The 21363-nt window shown below is 47.1% G+C and overlaps 1 long non-coding RNA gene across 1 annotated transcript; it reads left to right on the top strand.

Moving 5' to 3' along the window:
* The first annotated feature begins 1151 nt into the window (after window positions 1-1151).
* On the top strand, window positions 1152-21334 carry LOC105740190. The gene is made up of 2 exons (XR_004031333.1): window positions 1152-1369; window positions 20302-21334. It is a non-coding gene; the product is annotated as an uncharacterized LOC105740190 (long non-coding RNA).
* Window positions 21335-21363: the final 29 nt, after the last annotated feature.

Below are 21363 nucleotides of genomic sequence, written 5' to 3'. Positions count from 1 at the left end.
CTGAGTCATGCAGGGGTCAGGGAAATGGGGAAAAGCTGGCACTCACAGGCCTTACCCAGCTCCCATGCAAACTGAAGGGCTGGTCTCACTCCCACTGTGCCCTCCACAACAGCCCTGCATCTGTTTCCAGGTGAAGAGCAAGATGGATTTGAAAACTTGTTGCAGGCTTTCCACCTCCCAGCTGAGAAAGAAACGGGCTTTAGTTCTTCCCCCACCTGCGGAGTCTGCAAGCTGGATTCGAGCCCTGTCCTGAGTCCCCGCCAGGAGGCTTCTCACGGGGTTCAAATCGTTACAAAGTTCAGCTACAGAATTCCTTCTCCCTGTGGAGTTTTACCCCCTGCTGCTCAGGCCACCCTCCCAAAGGATCTCTGTGGTGCCAGACAGGAATGGGCTGCTAGGGGACCCGGCAAGCTCCCAGGGCCTTACTGCTGCTTCCTCTCACCGGTTTTCGCTGGGCTCTCCAACTTGACTCTGCTCCAGGTAAAGTCGGAAACTTCTCTGCAAACAGACCTTCAGCTTCTCCAGTGGGAGTGTGTGTTGGGGAGAGGAGGGTCTCCCTTTCCCACTCCCACAGTTGGGGCACTCAGTATTTGGGGTGTCTCCCGGGTCCTGCAGGAGCAGTCTGCTTCCTTCAGAGGGTCTGTGGGTCCTCTCAGGATTGCTGGTTTGTTCTTGCAGTTGATCCGGAGCTAAAATTCACAGTGTGAGCCTCTGCATGCTGCTCTGGCCAGAGTTACAATCTAGTCCCACCTCCCTTTTGCCATGAAACTGAAATCCTCACAACAGGATGTTAAAGTGAGAATCTTTCTGTTTCAGTTTCGCCACAAAGACCCATATAATGGAAGTGTCATAACAGAAAGAAGAACAAAGCCAAAGCCATTAACCTGACAGTCCAGGGCACAGTCAGCGGTTCACTGGAGAAATATGCTGAGAGGCAGAGTCCTGAGTTTTGCAAAGGCTGGGAAAAGGCAGCTTCTAGTGGTTGTGTCAATAAAACATTGAACTCTGGTGCTCTTACTGGGCCAGAACCAAGTTCATTGGTCAGCAGTGTGTCAGGTTGGATGCTGTGGGCGCCTGGCCTCTGAAGGTCACTCGAGGCTCACTGTCCAGCTGTCGCTTGCGCCGCGCCAGGGCGCCGCCAGGAAGCCCAAGAGAGTTCTGGCGAGGGCTGCGGGAAGGAAAGCGGGCGGCGTCCTTCACGGGGAGGGTGCAGCTGACCTCCCTCCCCTTGTGCAAATTGGAAAAGAATGGCCCAGATCCTCTGGACCCCTCAGATGAGCAGATTCAGAGAGAAGCTTTTGAGACAGTGCTAGCAAAGACATTTTTCACAAAAGAGCTCTTGCGGTGCTCGTGTCCATGGCGTGCCTGGGTGAGAGAGGGCAGCTTTTCCACTAGGCCGCCGGGAGTCCTCCCTACCTGTAGCCTAGGCCGGCACTCCCCGGGCCCAGAGCGAGTGGGGGGGTGGTGGGAGGTCCCCTGTGGCGCCCGCCGCCCACGGTCCCCTGCCCACCCCGGCCGCCCACCCACGCGCACCCCGCGGCCGCGCTGCCCCGCGGGGGAAACCGAGCGCTGCAGGCGCTTCCTCTTGTGTCCTTCAAACATGAATGCGTCCCAACTGCTCGGAGGCCTCTTGGGGAGGCGGGCTGGGGGAGGGCGCGGGTAGCTGGGATCCCCGAAGCGGGACGTCTCCTAGGAGGGATGGATCCTGGGGCACCACCCCGCAGTATTGCGGGTGGGGAACGCCTGGAGTTCAGCCAGGTTTGGACAGACGTAACTTTATCTATCTATCTATCTATCTATCTATCTATCTATCTATCTATCTATCTATCTATCATCTATCATCTATCTATTTAAGCTGTTCTAGTCGCCCAGGCCGGAGTGCAATGGCGGAATCTCAGCTCAGTGCAGCCTCTCCCGGGTTCAAGCGATTCTCCTGCCTCAGCTTCCGGAGTAGCTGGGATTACAGACGCGCGCCACCACGCCCAGCTAATTTTTGTATTTTTAGTGGAGACACGGTTTCGCCATGTTGGCCAGGCTGGTCGCACTCCCGACCTCAGGTAATTCGCCCGCCTCCGCCTCCCAAAGTGCTGGTATTACAGGCGTGAGCCACCGCGTCTGGCCCGGGTGTGTCTTCTTCCCGAACCTCCAGGCGGCGAACGGGGTAGGGCGAGCAGCTTAGCGGTGGGGACGAGCTCCCCTAGGGTCCTGTGCCGCCCTCGCGGAGAAGGGAGGCTGGAGGAGGGCCCGAGGACGCGGGGACATGAGCCGCCGCCCTGGGGCTGCCGTGGCGTCTCCAGCCTGTCTCGCCCGAAGCCTCCTAGCCGGATTAGCGCACCGGCCTGGGGCCTGCCCTGACCCTGGAAGAGCAGAGAACCCTTAGCTGGAAGGCTTAGGAGGGAGAGAGGGACGCCAGACCATTGCTTTGGGTTTAGGTCACCTCCGCCACGTGTCTCCCCAGGGATCCCTGGGACCCTAAGTTCATTTTGCCTTTGGGGTACGGCAAGGAAAGACCAATGGGTCTAGGAATACGGTGTATGCCTAGGATTAGACAATAAAGATACAGAGTGTCTAACTGGATGTGTAACTGGGTGTGTAAATACAGGTGAACCAGCGGGGACGGCTCATGGGTGTCCATTGTCTTAGGGGCGTGGCTCGATTCCTATTTATTGAGCCCAGTCGCCAGACAGAACCCCCGAGTAGAAGCTGGGAGGGCTGGGATGGGGAGGCCATGAGAGCCACAATGTGATGTCCTGGCATGAGCAGTGACTTGATATTGAAGATATGTCACCTGTGGGGGAGACTGACTAATGGGCCAGCCTTTCACAAATATGCACCAGTATGGCCTCACTGGCTGTGTTATCACCAACGTTTCTTCTAACTGGCCAGTGCCCAGGATACTTTTATTCTGGGGCTCCCCTCTGTGACCCCTTCCCATCTCCTAGGAGGCACCCTTTCCTGAGTTGGTGGAGCATCCCAAGACACAAGCTGAAGATGACAGCAGAGTTGGGTCCCCAGGGGAGAGCCCTGTGTGTCTCTCTGGCCAAAGCCTGGGGAAGCAGAGCCCTCAGCCAGGCATCAGCTCATCAAAGCCATCCAGGAGGACCAGAATGGAGGCCAGGGCTGGGAGGAACACAGGTCCCGGACAGACAAGGATGGGGAGAAATTTTGGCCTTACCTAGGGCAAAGAGAAGAAGGGCCTGGGCATGGAAAGAGTCCCGCTGGGGTTTGCCAGAGACCCTGGTCTGAGAATGCTCTGCCAGGGCATGAGCAAACCTCTGCTCTAGAATGTCCCCACCGAGTGGCCTGGAATTCCAGAAATCAAGATCCTCTGGGAGTGCTTTGATGATAGCTGTCATGCTACCTAACGTCTACCTAACGTCAGCATGGCTGAGAGGTGGCACAGCAGTTAGGTGTGTGAGTTCTGTAGCTAGAGGGCTTGTCTTTGGCCCTCATTCTGCCACTTACAAATTAAACCTTCTTAGATAAATGACTACAGCTCCCCATACCTGATTTCCTCATCTTACCCCAAAGGGGTTGTATTTAGAATTAGGTTGTGACATACTGTACTTAGGCAACAGTACATGGACCATAGTAAGGGCTCGACATAAATGTTAGGTTTGTTATTATTTTTTATTTTTTTCTTTTCTTTTAATTTTCAAAAATTGAGACAGGGTCTTACTCTGTCACACCAGGTGGTGTGCATGGCACAATCTTGGCTCACTACAGCCTCTGCCTCCCACCTCAGCCTCCTGAGTAGCTGGCACTTCAGGCACGCACCACCATGCCAGGCTAGTTTTTTTTGTATTTTTGGTGGAGACAGGGTTTATCACGTTGCCCAGGCTGGTCTCAGACTCCTGAGCTCAAGCGATCCGCTCACCTTGGCCTCCCAAAGTGCTGGGATTATAGGCATGAGCCACTGCGCCTGGCCTAGTTTGTGATTATTTAAAATTAGTTTAATCAGATTGCTGTCTTCGTAATGCATAGTTAATACTACAGAGAGTGGAGAATGAAATTTTCTGGGAAGGTGGTGAAGAAAAGAAGTAGGAGGAGGAAGAAAAAAGCAGTTAATTAATGAGTTAGTTAATGCAGGTGTTTGGGGCAGAGGCGATGGTTCTGGAGCATGTGATGAGTTGTCTTTGGACAGCAGAGGCAGCGTAGGGGAAGGTCCTGAGTGCTGGGCAGGGCAGGGAGAAGTGTGGCTGCAGTTGAGTGGGGAGAAAAAGGAGCAGTGATTTTGGCTCTAACTGGCCTTACTTTTCCTCCCTGATGCCAGATGGCCTCTGGAAGCTGTCAGTTGCATTGCTGTCCCCCTGGCAAGCATAGCCTCCTGCCTCCCTGTCACCCAGCCTTGTCTAGTGGTCCCAATGCCCTGCCTGTGAGTGAAGAAGAGAGGAGTCTGCTTCTCAGTCACCCCTTCCTCCCCCAAATTCCCTGGGCTGTACAATAGCCAAGAGCTGCTCCTCCTCCCCCAACCCCTCCAACATTCTGCTGGCTCCATCTGAGAAGCTGCTTGTTCTCCTTGAGGATGACAAACTATCAAACACTCCTCCCTGTGCTCTGTTTCCAGACCCTCCACCATGAGCACCCTTTCTGAAGCAAAGAGCTCCATCCACCATCTTTTAAAGGAGCCATACGAAGAAAACCCTTCATGCAATGTGCTTTTGTCTGTCCCAAGTGTCTCCCCTGCTCTGGCCATGTTCTTCCTGGGAGTGTAAGGAAATGTGGTTGCCCAAATGGCCCAAGGAAGGAGACCTCCACTGCATAAGGAGGAGGAATTGTTTGTAGACATTAGAGTTGTTTGCCAGAAATTTCTGGATTTCCTCCCTTCCAGCACATGGTAAGTGATAAGGTCTGGGTCCATGTCCCCACCCAAATCTCATCTTGAATTGTAATCCAAACTTTAATCCCCACGTGTTAGGGGAGGGACCTCGTGGGAGGTGATTGAATCATAGGGTGGTTCCCCCATGCTGTTCTTATGATTGTAAGTTCTCATGAGATGTGACGGTTTTGTGAGGGGCTTTTCGCCTTTTTGCTCTGCACTTCTCTCATTCTCTTCCTGCTGCCATGTGAACAAGAATGTGTTTGCTTCCCCTTCGGTCATTATTGTAAGTTTCCTGAGGCTTCCCCAGTCATGTGAAACTGTGAGTCAATTAAATCTCTTTTCTTTATAAATTACCCAGCATGAGAACAGGTATGTCTTTTTTAGCAGCGTAAGAATGGACTAACACAGTAGGATGGTTCTTTTTGGCTCCCTTTTGGGGCTTTGTGACCAGTTCTGGCCAACAAGTTGTGTGTAGAAGTGACACACACTGAAGTATTTAATGGAAAGTTTGAGATCCTCTAGAATTCTTTTTGTTCCTCTGGCATGACATCAGCAACATACGAGGTGATAGCTACTCTACTTGCTTGGGTACCCAAGTGTCCCTGCCTATTCATGATGGACTTGTAGCCTGAAGCACAAATGACACCTTGTTATCTGCAACCACTGAGATTTGGGGAATTCTTTATTACCACAGAGTATCCAGCTTCTCCTGACTGAAACAGATTAGATATTTCCTTCCACAGGTTATGGAGCGACTATCAGCACTCTTGCCAGTGCTGCTGGAATAGGAAAGGAAATGAAAAATGTGTTAGGACTTTGCACACCTGTGATAATTTCTTCCATGGCTCTTTTTTTATATAAACTCAAAGGTTTCATTGCCTTGTGGGAAGGCAGTAGGCTTCGAGTGAGCTAATGAGCTTTTTTTATTTTTTGCTTTATTATTATTATTTTTCCCAAGATGGAGCCTTGCTCTGTCGCACAGGCTGGAGTGCAGTGGCGTGATCTCAGCTCACTGCAACCCCCGCCTCCTGGGTTCAAGCAATTCCTCCGCCTCAGCCTCCCAAGTAGCTGGGATTAAAGGCACGCGCCAGCATGCCTGGCTAATTTTTGTGTTTTTAGTAGCGATGGGGGTTTCACCATGTTGGCCAGACTGGTCTCGAACTCCCAACCTCGTGATCCACCTGCCTTGGCCTCCCAAAGTGCTGGGATTATAGGCGTGAGCCACCGCACCCGGCCCTATGAGCTTTGAAGTCCGGGTACTGCCTCTGATTCACCGTGGAATCTTTCCTAAGCCACGTAACTTCTCAGAGCCTTATAAAAGAGAGAAAATATCAGCTTGGCCTACCACACATGAGGTGTTTGTAATCCAGCAAAATATGCATGTGAAAGTGCTTTATAAACTGTAATATATTTGTCTAGTAGCAAGAAAATGTTGGCTGTATCTCTGGAGAATTTTCTAGCTCAAAAAATTTCCAGGATTGCATAAGAGTACATTCAAGGAAATGAATCCAACTTTCACACTAGAAGCTCATAGTGTAGACGGAGAAAATGTGCCTGACCTGAGAAATAATTCTAACTATGGGCAGAATCATACACTGTAGGTGACAACTTCAGGACTCTGAGGACCTTCTGCCTAATTTGAAACTGATGCAGTTTTGAGAGTCCTCTCTTGGATGCCATCTCTGCTGGGATGCTCCTGTGTCCTGTCTTTTGGAATTGGGGACTCTACTTGACAAACTTTCCTTGTCCCATCAACTCGCTTTCCCTCCCCCAGATGAGCAACTTCCCTGTCCCTCCTTTCCCTTTGCAAATTCCACCCTGTGTATCATGGAATTGTAGGAAGTCAGAGCTGAATGGATATGAGACTGTCCAGCCCAGGGGTTCTCAACTGCAGCTACGTTAAAAAAAATTGCTGGGGGAGCTATTAATTCTATTTAGGCCTTGATATTTTCTCTTTTTTCAGTGTACTCATTGCAGTGTTTGCATTTTTGTCTTGCACGTAGTTTTAACAGTCAATATAATTAAGTCAATACAAAGAAAATAATTATGTATGCACATGAGGTCAGTTCTCTTTGGCCTCCCAGATACAGTAGTGAGCATGAATGGGACAATTTTAAAGACTGCTCTTGTATTAAAAAAAAACAAAGAAAAATCCTACTGAGAGGTGACAACGTGCTAGCAGCCCTCACTCGCTAGCGAGGACATGGCGTCCGCTCTGACCGCGCTTGAGGAACCCTTCAGCCTGCCGCTGCACTGTGGAAGCCCCTCTCTGAGCCGGCCAGGCCACAGCCGGCTCCCTTTTCTTACTGGGAGGTGTGGAGGGAGAGAGGAGGTGTGGAGAGAGAGGCGCGGGCGGGAACCGGGGCTGCGCGCCACGCTCGCAGACCAGCATGAGTTGCAGGTGGGCGCGGGGCTGGGCGGGCTCAGCAGGCCCCGCACTCAGAGCAGCCAGCTGGCCGGCGGCACGAGGCAGTAAGGGGCTTAGCACCTGGGCCAGCAGCTGCGGAGGGCACGCAGGGATCCCCAGCACTGCTGGCCCGCCCGCGCCACGCTAGAATTCTCGCTGGGCCTCAGCCGCCTCCCTGCAGGGCAGGGCTCAGGACCTACAGTCCCCCATGCCCCAGCCTCCCGACCCCGGTGGTGGGCTCTGGCGCGCGCCCGAGCCTCCCAGACTGGCGCAGCCCACTGCTCCGCGGCGCTTGGTTCCATCAATTGCCCAAGTGCAGGAGTGCAGCATTGACGTGGGTAGCCCAGCCAAGCCGCGGGATCCGCTAGACAAAGCCACCTGGATTCGTAAGTTGGGTGGGACTTGGAGAACTTTTATGTCTAGCTAAAGGATTGTAAATGCACCAATCAGCACTGTGTCAAGCTCTAGCTCAGGATTGTAAAGGCGCCAATCAGCACCCTGTCAAAAAGGGCCAATCAGCTCTCTGTAAAATGGACCTATCAGCGCTCTGTAAAATGGACCAATCAACTATCTGTAAAATGGACCATTAGCAGGATGTGGGTGGGGCTAGATAAGGGAATAAAAGCAGGCTGCCTGAACCCGTAGAGCAAACTGCTGGGGTTGTTTCCTGTGGTGTTGTGGTTTGGGTCTTTGGGTTTTTGGACTTAAACCTTGGTACTGTTTATAGGAGCTGTAACGTTCTTTACGAAAGTGTGCAGGTTAATTCTTGAAGCTGGTGAGGTCACGAACGAGCTAGCAGAAAGAAAATGAAGCTGCGTCCAGGCTATCAGAAGAAATAAGCTTTGGATATACTTTTCTTAGAAACTGTGGTGTTAGTTGCTAGGGTGTGTGGCTTCTTGAATTAAGGTGAGACAACCCACAAATTTCAGACATACTACTTTACTTATTTTAGACTGGAGCCTAGGCATTGGTGTTTTTTAAAACTTTCCCGGGTGGTTTCAATGTCTTACTGGGGTTGAATCAAACCTGGCTCCAATTAAGTGGTTCTCTGTATGGGCAATATAGGAATTGAAGACTTGTGAGATCTCTGAGTTTACAAGCCCCACCTGAGACTAGGAATTTTGAGAATGGGAATTTCTGGGTGAAGGATTCTGATGCATGCTGTGGGTGGAGAAACACTTAAATAGCCCAATCCTTCATGTCATAGGGTGGTAACGAGGCTGGGAGCCTAATTTGTTACTTACAGTTCCAGCCAAGATGGAGTAACGAGTATCAGAATTATCCTCCCGTTGTTACTAACTGTAAACTGGACAGTGTATGTGAAATTGGTGGTTGGTTTGATCTTGTGGAAGCTTGGTTTTATTAGGAATAGTTTAGAGTAATGTTCTAGGGCTATGCTAGCCCTAGTCCTGAGGCCTGGGACCTCTGGATTCAACTACATGCCCAAATGTCAGCATATTTTAAAAGGTTACTAAACCTACGTAGTGTAAGTATGACCGGTAACCAGGAAAAAATAGTCAATAAAAACACACTAAAGTGACACAAATGTTGAAATTAAAGACTGCAATGCAACTCAGAAATACGTTAAAAGGATTCAAGGAGTAGATGGCATAGCGAGTGAACAGAGAAAACCAACAGAAAAATAGAAACTTAAAAAAAATTATTGGGAGGTTGAGGTAGGAGAATGGCGTGAACCTGGGACGCAGAGCTTGCAATGAGCCGAGATTGCGCCACCGCATTCCAGCCTGGGCAACAGCGAGCCTCCATCCCCTCAAAAAATTCTAAAACATTTAAAATGAAACATTTGGCACATGAACTTAATACTGGATTGGACATTTAAAAAAAAAGTGAATTATATACATCATTACTTTTTACCCCTGAATACATTTTTTATATACCCCTAAATGTGCATTTTTTATTTTTTAAAGGGCATTTTCCTATGTAACCATAATACCTCATACTTATTAAAATGAACAATTAGTTTCTCATAATCCATATTCAAATTTTCCAGCGGTCTTGGAGATACCTTTTATAGCTTGTTTATTTGAGCAAGAATCCATTCAAGGGTTATGCATCAAATTTGATTGTGATGTTGCTTAAAATTCTTTTAATCCAGAACACCACCTCTGAGCATTCTGTCTCCTTCATTTTCTGACACATTGACTTAAGAGCTCATTCTTGTACAATATCCCATGAACAAGGTTGCTATTGATACTCAGTTGATTTCAGCCAGAATAGTGTTGGGAGAAGAAAAGATGCATGAAATAAAATATTTCTGGATCTTCATGTTTTTAGCTGCTAAATTAGAGCTCTTGTGCCTGTGCATATTTCATGCAACAGAAAATCACATGGACTTTGTTAAATGTCTGTCAATACGTGTCTCTGGCATCATTTATAATGGCTACCTTGTGATCCATTAGGTAACTTAACCATAATGTATTATTCAATCATGTAAAAACAGACATTCCAGCTATTTATATTTTTACCATTACAAATATCACTTTGATAATTTGATGGGAGGAAAATTGCATGTCATCATTATTTAAATTTTCATTTATTAGTCACTCATACTTTTAGAATTAGCCTATTTTTATTTGCCTACTTTTGTCTTTGGGATATTCATTTTTTATTTATTTATTTTTTTTTGAGACAGAGTCTGGCTCTGTCCCCCAGGCTGGAGTGCAGTGGCACCATCTCGGCTCACTGCAAGCTCCGCCTCCCGGGTTCACGCCATTCTCCTGCCTCAGCCTCACGAGTAGCTGGGACTACAGGCGCCCGCCACCACGCCCTGCTAATTTTTTTGTATTTTTAGTAGAGACAGGGTTTCACTATGTTGGCCAGGATGGTCTCGAACTCCTGACCTCGTGATCCGCCCACCTCGGCCTCCCAAAGTGCTAGGATTACAGGCTTGAGCCACCGCGCCCGGCAGGGATATTCATTTTTTTGTCTTGCAGTTTTTAAGCACTCTCTACCAATAGATTTTTCTCAATGTTATATACATATTGCAAGATAATTCCCGTGCTTTTAATTTACATTTTAGTGTTATTAATGTTTTAAGTAAAGAACTCTTTTTATTTAAATAGTACACTTTAGCATTTTTTTGTTTTCTTCCTTCAGAGTCTTGCATAGAAAGTCGTCTTGACACTCAGATTATATAAATATTCACTTGTCTTTTTCCTTAGAGCTTTTATAATTTTGTGTTTTTGCGTTAACTCATTTGGAACTTCTTTCAGACTAACATGAGAAGCTTAATTTTTAAGGTAATAAGTTTTATTGTGTGTATTAAAAATACTGAAGCTGGGCATGGTAGCTTACACCCACAATCCCAGCTCTTTGGGAGGCCAAGGCAGGAAGATCGCTTGAGCCCAGGAGTTCAAGACCAATCTAGGCAAGTAAGACCAGTAAGTCAAGCCTAATGAAGCCATGACTGATAAGAAAAAGGCGTTATGAACTTAGCAACACTACCAGTAAGTGGGAGTAAAGACCTTTAAGAGTTTTTTTTTCCACACACCAATCAGTTCTTTGACACCAACTGGCTGTCCAACAATTCAATTCAATTCTGACAATGCTTACGTCCAGTTAGAGGGCTCAGCCCCCAAGACTGCCCCCTCTTCAGACACCTGTCACAAATGGGGTACCCAGGCTATTCACACTGCTCCCTGGCCAAGTACAAATTTGGGGATTCCCATAACCTCCCTCAGGCTTAATAATTTACTAGAATGACTCACAGAACTCAAGAAAGCACTTTATTATTATCACCAGTTTATTATAAAGGCTACAATGCAGAAACAACCAGTGGAAGAGATGCAGAGGGCAAGTTAAGGGGGGTGGGGGGTGGGGGATGCATGCAGAGAGCTTCCATGCCCTCTCTAGGTACTCCGTCCTCTGCACCTGTCTGTTCATTAACCCACATGCTCCCTCAACCTGGTCTTTTGGATTTTTATGGAGGTTCCATTACATAGGTGTTACTAATTCACTGGCCCTTGGTGGCTGAACTCAATTCCCAGCCCTTCTTCCCTCCCCAGGGGATCACCAAGAGCCGCCTCATCAGCATAAGCTCAGGTGTAGCTAAAGCGGCTCATTTTGAATAGCAAAACACACTCGCATTACTCAGGACATTCAGAGGGTTTTAGGAGCTCTGTGCCAGGAACTGAGGATAAACACCAGATATATTTTTTATTATATCACGAACCTAAATGAAAGTGACCTCTTAGGAAGCCTGAAAAGGGATGAAAATTACTAGGAGTTGTCGACTGAAAGGAAGAAACTGAGGCAAAATTAATATGAGAGTTTATTTGGGTCAGGGTTGAGAACAGCTGCCTGGGAAACACTTCCAACGTTGTCTTGGGAAGTGCCCGGAGAACAAAGGATGAATCAGGAGAGGAGGCAATTACCGACATTGTTGGTTAAGAATTCTCATTGGTTTACAGAAATAACATTGATTAGTGATTGGCTATAGTTGAACTATAGGGTATAAGTTATGTTGTCCAGCATATGCCATCGTTAGGTTAATTTATAGCTATTGGTGGTGGCATTGGGTCAAGAGTCCACATAGCAGGCAGATTACATACATAGCTCGAGCGGTGAGTGAGATGTGACTACTGTCACATTTCAATGCCTGTCTGGACCTGATGACTTAAAGGGGCTCATATTCCTCAGATAAAAAGTTTCCTTTCTGGCCCAGACTGGTGGCTCACACCTGTAATCCCAGAACTTTGGGAAGCCAGTGTGGATCACTTGAGGCCAGGAGTTTGAGACCATCCTGGGCAACATAGTGAGACCTTGTCTCTACAAAAAATAAAATTAGCCGGGCATGATGGCACATGCCTGTAATCCCAGCTACTCAGGAGGCTGCAGTCAACTGAGGTTGCGCCACTGCACTGCATCGTGGGTGACAGAGTGAGATCCTGAGAAAGAGAAGCGGAGGGAAGGGGAAGCGGGGAGGGAGGGAAAGAAAGATTCCTTTCTTCCTCGGAGACAAATGCTCGGTGAGTTCTATCCTAGGTGTTGCAAGGTGAAGGGAGGGGTCACAAAATCATGATAGAATCTCATCTTCAAGGAGCTTAAAATCTGGTCATGGAATAAGATGGACAAATGGGCCGATTATTTTAGGATTGACCCTCCCCACAACAGGCTGCCCCGTCTCCATTTGGTTATGCCCGGTCTGTTGCTGCCATTGCCCTCACTTGTCCTTAACACTCTGCTATTGTTGGTAGCTGATTCATCAGGACAATTTTTAGGGTTTTCATTTCTCAGAAAAGTTGTTGACTATGGGGAAACAAGAAAGATTGTAGCAATGAATAGAATTCTCATTCCTATGCAGGCATAAGAAGGATGGGTCTTTCCCCCAAAACTTTAAAGAATCTTGCCAGAAATTGTATCAGGCCAAGCCAGAGGGGCCATCCTTTGCAGAGGCTGCAGAGGTGTCCATGCAACACACACAAATGCTTAGGTGGTGAAAGCGACAGAGGGTGGGGTCTTCAATTTTTATGTTTTCTGTTGTTAACAGCATTGTACTTTATAAAGGACAGAAATTTATTTCCACAACTATTTCTACTACATATAGATTGGTATGTGGTAGATAAGAAAATTATTAGGTAAGGAAAAGCAATCAATTTTTAATTATTCTGGGAGACAAAAAACAACTTTAGAACAAAAGTTATCAGCAAATCATTTTTTTTCTTTTCTTTTTTTTTTTTGAAACAGAGCTCACTGCAACCTCCACCTTCTGGGATCAAGCAATTCTCCTGCCTCAGCCTCCCAAATAGCTGGGATTACAGTCATGCACCACCACGCCCAGTTAATTTTTTTGTGTATTTTTAGTAGAGACGGGGTTTCACCATGTTGGCCAGGCTAGTCTCAAACTCCTGTCCTCAAGTGATTCACCCTCCTCAGCCTCCCAAAGTGTTGGGATTACAGGTGTGAGCCACTGCACCCAACCCAAACATTTCTTTAGTTATCTCTTACTAAATGATGGAGGAGGCATATGTCTCATAGCTCAGGGCATGGCGGCCAAAGAATCCGGTGGTATTTGGAGCAGTTTCTTCCAGTTCAGCTTAGTTTAATAAACATGTAGGAATGTTGACTTTGGCCCAGGCCCTGGGGATATAAAGATGAAAAGGTAATTCTGCCCTGTAAGCTCTTTGGCTTACAGGGCAACTGGGAGTGATCCTGCATTCAGTGTGTCAAGTCTGCCTCCCCTTGGGGAACCTTAAGCCTCAGCCTGGGGGGATCATGTATGGCCTTCCTCCTAGGAGATGTGTTTGGATGATTAAATCCATGAGTGTATCTGAGTCCTTGGTGCAATGCCTGGGGCAGGATAGGTCCAGCGAGGTTGGATGTCGGCATGTAATCCCAGATACCCCACCTTGCACAGCTGTCCATCAGTGTTTCAAAGGAAAGTGATCTGCACAGTTTGATTAAATAAACAACAACAGCAACTTGTGTGTGGGGTGGGGTGGGGAGTCTTTTAAAATTAGCAAGGTAAGGATAGAACGATCTGTCTGTGCAGAAACTGTCTTGAAACACTAGGACACTGTCATGGGCTGAATTGGGTTGTTCTTCACTCCCCTCGATTCATATGTTAAATTCCTAACCTCCAGTATCTTGGAATGTGACTGTATTTGGAGACAGGGTTTTTACAGGGGTAGTTGAGGCAAAATGAGGTGATTAGGTCACCCGATATGACTGGTGTCCTTATAAAAGGGGTAATTTGGGCACGGACACATACAGAGGGAAGACACTGAAGAGCTACAGAGAGAGGAGGGCCATTTGCAAGCTAAGGAGAGAGGCCTGGAACATGTTCTCCCTCTGAGTCCCAAGAAGGAACCCACCTTACTGACACCTTGATCTTAGACTTGAGGCCCTCAGAACTGAGACAATAAATACCTTTCTGTTGTTTAAGCTGCCCAGCCTAAAGTACTTTGTTATGTATGGCAGCCCTAGACAGTTAATACAAATATTAATATCAACAATCAGTCACAATGATCCCTTCTGGGTTTTTAAATGCAAATGAGTGCCTTAAACACCAGAGATGATTTTCTCTTTAGCTGAATCATGTGAGTATTCTGAGTCAAGTTTATATTTTTAACAAGTTAAAACATTTTGCCTTCCCCTTTCCATCAATCTGGTTGTGGTCATCTGATTTCAGTAACATCCGCTTTCTTTTAGAATGAGAACAAACCCGTTACACTCATATATAAAATACCCACCTCTCACCACCTATTTTGGGAGATTAGTGATAGTTTAAAAATTAAGTGCAACTCAAGTTGTGGCCAAGCAAGGCCGACGGACTTCCTGAGATGTTAGGATCCTGTTCTTGGGGCCACCTCATTCGCTTGCATGGCTCCAGGGGACACCTTTCACATTGGGTATGACTGGAGCATCATCCTTGAAGGTGGGTGACTGCAGCCCTGCCTACCCTCTGGTGACACCTGAAGTGTGGCTGACATCAGCTTTAATTCGGAGGAAGTCTACAGAAATGTCTTGGGTACTCCTGTGTGCTGAATACTGGGGGAAGACCATTCTTCAAGGAGTTTACGATCCACTCCAAAGGTGGAAAGGCAAGTCCACCTTCAATATGACATAGAACATGGTAACAAAATAGGTGTGTAAATCACTTTTGCCACTTAGAAACACTTTAGATCCATTTGACTATTTGATTTTTTCCAGCTTTCTTGAGGTATAGTTGACAAAAATTGTATACATTTGCCATGTAAAATGTGATGTTTTGATATATGTCTTAGTCCGTTTTGTGCTGCTATAACAGAGTGCCACAGACTAAGTAATTTATAAAGAACAGAAATTTATTTCCTCACAGTTCTGGAGGCAGGGAATCCAAGATTGAGGGTCTGGCATCTGGTGAGGGCCTTCTTGCTGCCTCATCCCATGGTGGAAGGTGGAAGGCGAGAGAGGATGAGAGAGACAAAAGAAGGCCCAACTTGTCCTTTTATAAGGAATCCACTCCCCAGATAAATGCATTAATCCATTCATATGGGCAGAGCCCTCATGATCTGATCACCTCTTAAAGGTCTCACCTCTTAATACTGTTACAGTGGCAATTAAATTTCAACATGAGTTTGGGAGGGGACAAACATTTAAACCATAGAAATACACAGATACATTGTGAAATGATCACCATAGTCAAGCAAATTAACATATCCTTCACCACATATACTTAACATTGTGTGTGTCTGTGTGTGTGTATGTGATGAGAACATTCAGGATCTAAGCAAATCTCAAGCATACATTCTCATGAACTTTCATAGCCATGCTGTACCTTGGATTTCCAAAATGTGTGAACTTTGAGTAACTTAAACTTTTTTTTTGAGGCAGAGTCTCCGTCTGTCACCCAGGCTGAAATGCAGTAGTGTGATCTCAGCTCACTGCCACCTCCACCACCTGTGTTCAAGTGATCTTTCCACTTCAGCCACTCAAAGTACTGAGATTACAGGTGTGAGCCACAATGCTTGGCCCATAATTAAAACTTTATACACTTTGACCAACATCTCCCCATTCCCATGTTCCCCAGCCCCTGGCAAGCCCCCTTCTACTCTCTGCTTTCATGAGTTCTACTAGTTTAGATTCCAAATATAAATGAAATCACTCAATATTTGTCTTTCTGTGCCTGGGCCTGGCTTATTTCACTTAGCATAATATTTTCTAAGTTCACGTTGAAAATGACAGAATATTTTTCTTTTTTAAGATTGGATAATATTCCATCAGATATATGTACACCACACTTTCTGTAGCCATTCATTCATGGACAGACACTTGGCTTGTTTACATATCTTGGCCATTGTGAATAGTGCTGCAATGAACATGGGAGTGTAGATACCACTTCAGGGTAAGGATTTCATTTCCTTTGGAGATATACCCAGTAGTGAAATTGCTGGATCATATGGTAATTCTATTTTTAACTTTTTGTGGGACTTCCATACTGTTTCCCTGAATGCTTGTACTAATTTAAATTCCCAGCAACAGTGTGCAGGTGTTCCCTTCCTCCACAGCCTGACCAACCCTTGTTATCTTGATTATTTGTTGTTGTTGTTTTTTTATCATGTTACTTGATTTTTAGAATAACTCTAAGCCATGGGCAAAGCGGAAGCCATGATCTTCCCTTCACAAATGAGGAATGGAGGACAAAGGTTTAGAAACCTGCTTAATATTCCACTAGACACTTGTCTAAGATCACACAGATAGAAGACTTAAATTTAGATGTTTGATGACGCAGAGATACAACAGGAAGAGGATGGAGGTTAAACCCAAAAGCTCAAGCAAAGTGCTGCTAAGCTGAGCATCTGCGAGGCTGCACTGTGCTGAAGGGCCTGCATGAGTGATGGTGTGGAGAGAGAAGACCCGTAAGATGGTTACCGGAGGGACCAGCCCAGACAGAGAAGGGGCAGGGGACAGAGCCATTCAGCTGGAGCCATACTGAAGAGGAAGTTGGAACTTTTTCCAGGGCCATCATTTATGATCAGTGGAGTCACATGATGTCCTTGGAGGCTGGGACACTGTTTAATCCTTTCTCATCTTCCCAGAACCTAACCTGATATTTGGCACTGTAATAGAAAGTGCACAACACATGTTTATTGTCCAAACCAGCGGGGATCTCTGGCTCCGAGGATGATCTGGCAGCAGAAGGAGGCTGGTTAGGGTGTGGGGGAAGAGGTAGGGTGGGTCAAACAGAGGCAGGGCCATGAGAAAGGGGCATTCACTCGGAGAACCACTGTCAGCTGGAGAAAACAAAATGAAACCAAATTATTTTTCCCAGACCTTGAGGCAGAACTCTCTTTTTCTAGAAGCATGATAAAAGAAAGAAGAGGCCAGGCACGGTGGCTTATGCCTGTAATCCCAGCACTTTGGGAGGCTGAGGTGGGCAGATCACGAGGTCAGGAGATCAAGACCAGCCTGACCAATATGGTGAAACCCCATCTCTACTAACATTACAAAAATTAGCCAGGCATGGTTGCGTGCGCCTGTAATCCCAGCTACTCAGGAGGCTGAGGCAGGAGAATTGCTTGAACCCAGGAGGCAGAGGTCGCAGTGAGCCCAGATCCCGCCACTGCACTCCAGGCTGGGCAGCAAAGCAAGACTCTGACTCAAAAAAAAAAAAAAAAAAGTACAGGAAGTAGAGAGGGGGTGAGAGGAAGGGAGAAACAGGGAGGAAGGGGGAGGGGGAGGCAGGAAGAGAAGCAAAGATAGCGATTCTTAAGGCCAGTTATCTATTAATTACTCTTGCCTTGGCTGCAGACACAGCTGAGTCCTAACGCAGACTTTTCCATATCCCCTCTCCTACCTCAACAGTGATCTCTCCTCCCACTTCGAAAGTTTAATTCAGTGCTGCTTTAGCTTTACGCCCCCATGAAAACAGGAAAACGGTTTGCAGCTTTATCATAACCTTGCTTATGTCTGTTGTTCTATGTCTCAAGTACTCTGTCCTCAGGAAGGCCCACCAACGCTGGCCGGCCTCCAAGCACTCGGGCCTCTGCCCATGTACAGCTCCTGATATCCCTGCCTCTGAGTTTCTATAAGTCCCTGCCCACTCGAGAGCACACTACCAGTCTCACCCCCAATTTAAAAATGGCAGCCCCCTTGCCTTTATTTATAGACAGGTGCTTTCCAATCCTTACGTGATTTTTTGGTGAACAGGTCATAAAGTTTCCTGTCATGGCATGAGGTGGAGGGGACAGCCCTCAGAGAGGGGTGTGGGGACCGTGGCCGGCGGTCACGTCACACTGGCCTCTCCCACCTGCAGCCTTGCCCTTTGCAGATGACTCAGGCGGAGAAAGCTCAGAAGGAAAGCCACCAAGTCCGGATGCCGCACCCCACGCGCAGAATCTAGCTTTTCAGGGAAAGCAAAAGGGATGCTTCAGGGGACTTTGCTGAGGCCAACTTTTGGCATCTTTTTTGAAAAGACATTTGTGCCCCTTTGCTCATTTTTATCATGATCAATGAGGGTCCTCCCAGGCTGCCCTTGGCGGACCCCTTTCCTTGTACCCCATCCACCTTGTCCTCTGGCTTCCAGCGGGTGCACTCCTCTTTCCTGCTTCCTAAACCTCGCCCAGAGCCTGCAACCCTCTCACCCTGGCCCAAACTCCCAGACACAGATTTGCAGCAGTGCAGCCAATGATGTTTTCTTTTTTCTTTTCTTTTCTTTTCTTTTCTTTTCTTTTCTTTTTTGAGACGGAGTCTCGCTCTGTCGCCCAGGCTGCAGTGCAGTGGCGCAATCTCGGCTCACTGCAAGCTCCGCCTCCAGGGTTCACGCCATTCTCCTGCCTCAGCCTCTCCGAGTAGCTGGGACTACAGGCGCCCGCCACCACGCCCGGCTAATTTTTTGTATTTTTAGTAGAGACGGGGTTTCACCGTGGTCTCGATCTCCTGACCTCGTGATCCGCCCACTCGGCCTCCCAAAGTGCTGGGATTACAAGCGTGAGCCACCGCGCCCGGCCTGATGTTTTCTTTATATGACTTCCTGGGACGCTGTTTAGCGCCTCCTCCCATGTCTTCCTTGGGCTCCAGCATCTCTCAGGGCTCACAGAGGCCCCTCTAGCTCCAAGGGGACTTCTTGGTCTGTTTCACAGGCCAGGAGACAGTGTTCAGATACATCCCCGCTGTATGTTTCATCCATGGCAGTCTGGCCTTCCCATGAAGAGCCTCCGTGTGAGCAAATTGAAAATAGGGCTTCTTGCCCCAGCCTTCCATGGAAATGGCTATGGTTTCAGTCTCCATAAAGGTTACGTGCTCTTTTTCTGAAAATCCAAAAGGACAGTGTTAACTCCTTGTACAAATTGCACTGGCCATTTGGTCTTAGAGCAAACTTTTTGGACCATGTTTCATTTTCATTTTGAGGTGAAAGAAAATATCAAAGCCTCCTAGCATTTTGAAACTATTCAAATATCAAGTGCAAAACTGCTGATGGGATCAAAGATGCCGGCTAAATTCTTGGCCAATAAGATAAGACTCTTTCCTGTCAACTGACAAGCAATACATGAGTATATGCAGGGTAGCTGATAATCTATGAAATTACCGGCTGGGCACAGTGGCTCACGCCTGTAATCTCAGCACTTTGGGAGGCCAAGGTGGGCGGATCACCTTAGGTCAGGAGTTCAAGACCAGCCTGGCCAACATGCTGAAACCCTGTCTCTACTAGAAATACAAAAATTAGCCAGGCATGGTGGCAGGCACCTGTAGTCTCAGATACTTGGGGAGGCTGAGGCAGGAGAATGGCTTGAACTCAGGAGGTGGAGTTTGCAGTGAACCAAGATTGTGCCACTGCACTCCATCCTGGGCAACAGAGTGAGACTCCATCTCAAAAAAAAAAAGAAAAAAGAAAAAAAAGAAATTACCACCAATTACTAACTAGTAACTAATAAGTTACTTGAAATGAACTTGATCCTTGTCTTAAACCAGTGGTGGGGTACAGGAAACTTGAAGATTCTTGAGCCGCAGCCCTGTTTTGATCTGTAGTTTTTGTTGCAATATACACCTCTCTACTAGGCACAGGTGACACATGGGAGCTTGTGTCAGGACATATGGGGGCCCTGTACAGGGTCCAGACCTTGAGGTGCCAGGCAGCAGAGCCTGTGGCTGGGAATGGGGGTGCGTGGGGCTTATCTTGGGCCTCACATAGGGCCTCAAAGTTAAAATGTTGAAATTATTTCTTAGTAATCTTACTATACTTAGAGTCACAGAGACAGATACACTGAAAAGATGGACAGAAATTACTTTAATGATAAAAGTTAAGCTCATGTTCCATGAAAGAAATGCCATAATTCTAAATCCTATGCTTAACTTCGGAATAGCACAATTAGATTGCATTGCATTTTTGAAAGATCACTTGTTAAATACAAAATTTTAAAACATACCACAATGTTTGGCACTTCATTCTCTTTATTAAGCAAAGAGACTCAGAAAATCATAGTGGCCTGGGCCCATGTGAACCTCTGTGAAAGCCTCCCACAGGGACAGAGGACTCGGGTACCATGGTCCTAGGTGGGAATGGGGGGAGCAGTGTAGGCCTCGGTGCTGACCCAATGCTGGGGCCCTAGAGCTCTCTCCTCTTTTCTTCCAGGTGGAAAATGAGCTTATATATGAAGAAGTCAGCGAGTGGACAAAGCCAGGCGCAATGGATAGCAAAGATGTGGAAGTCTCTCTTCTCGATTCAAGTTAGAAGAAAACTGCAGCATGGAGTCTGCTCTCAGCTGTTTGGGAATTACTGATGCCTTTGACTAAGTCAAGACTGACTTTTCCAGAATATCACCGAAGAGATAGAGCCGTCCCTGTCCAAGTTTGTGTGCCAGCCCTTCATGGGGGTCAGAGAGGAAGGCACAAAGGTAGCTGTGGCCTCGGCACTCACAGTGTCAGAACCTGCAAGCCCCATAGAGAGGTTTCACGCAGGCCACCATCCCTTTTCGTTCTCCAGCACAGCAGGATAGAGAGCGTTCTGTTCTGCGGAAGGTTTTTCACTCTACAAGGCAATCCCTCCAGCTGCTTTGCTGTGTTTTGCTGTCTCCTGTCACACTGTGAATGCAGTGACCTCAGCCAGCAGCAGGGAGAACCCCCCTGCCTCCAGAACAAAGGACCTCATGTGAAATCCTGAGCTCAGAGCTTACAGATATGTGTGCACTTTCACTTTACAGAGGCTGTGACTTTCAGACAACTTCAGGAAACTTTGGGATCTCTGAGGTATACTGGAGATTATAGCAGCGTAGAATGTTCATTTGGATTTAGAACAGAAATGCTTATTTTATATTTGGCTGCTCTCAAACTGTCCCCAGACTTCCTCTCCAGTGGTTACCCCTCCACTGCCCTGGATGTCCCATATTTACACTCACACCTCCACCCTAACAAAGTCCTCCACGGGGTCAAACCATACATCGCTTGATCTCTGTAGTGACGACTTCCTGTTCTCTGCTCTGTGGATAAAGACCCCAGATAAAGATGCCTGTGTTGCTCAACTCCTGTAAATACACTGGAAACATTTTGAAAGCAGAAGGAAAGGAGACAGACGATGTGGGAAAATAAAAGGGATGGTCTGCTTGTGCGGAAACGTTTTGAGAATGCCCTTCCCTAAGAGAACAGTAAAAGTGAACAATACTTCCTGAGCTGTGGGTTCATATGGCTGGACTGTGCT

The sequence above is a fragment of the Nomascus leucogenys genome, chromosome 8 (assembly GCF_006542625.1).
Source record: "Nomascus leucogenys isolate Asia chromosome 8, Asia_NLE_v1, whole genome shotgun sequence".
NCBI lineage: Eukaryota > Metazoa > Chordata > Mammalia > Primates > Hylobatidae > Nomascus > Nomascus leucogenys.
Note: the sequence above shows the minus strand (reverse complement) of the source record. Positions and strands in the feature narration are given on the sequence as shown.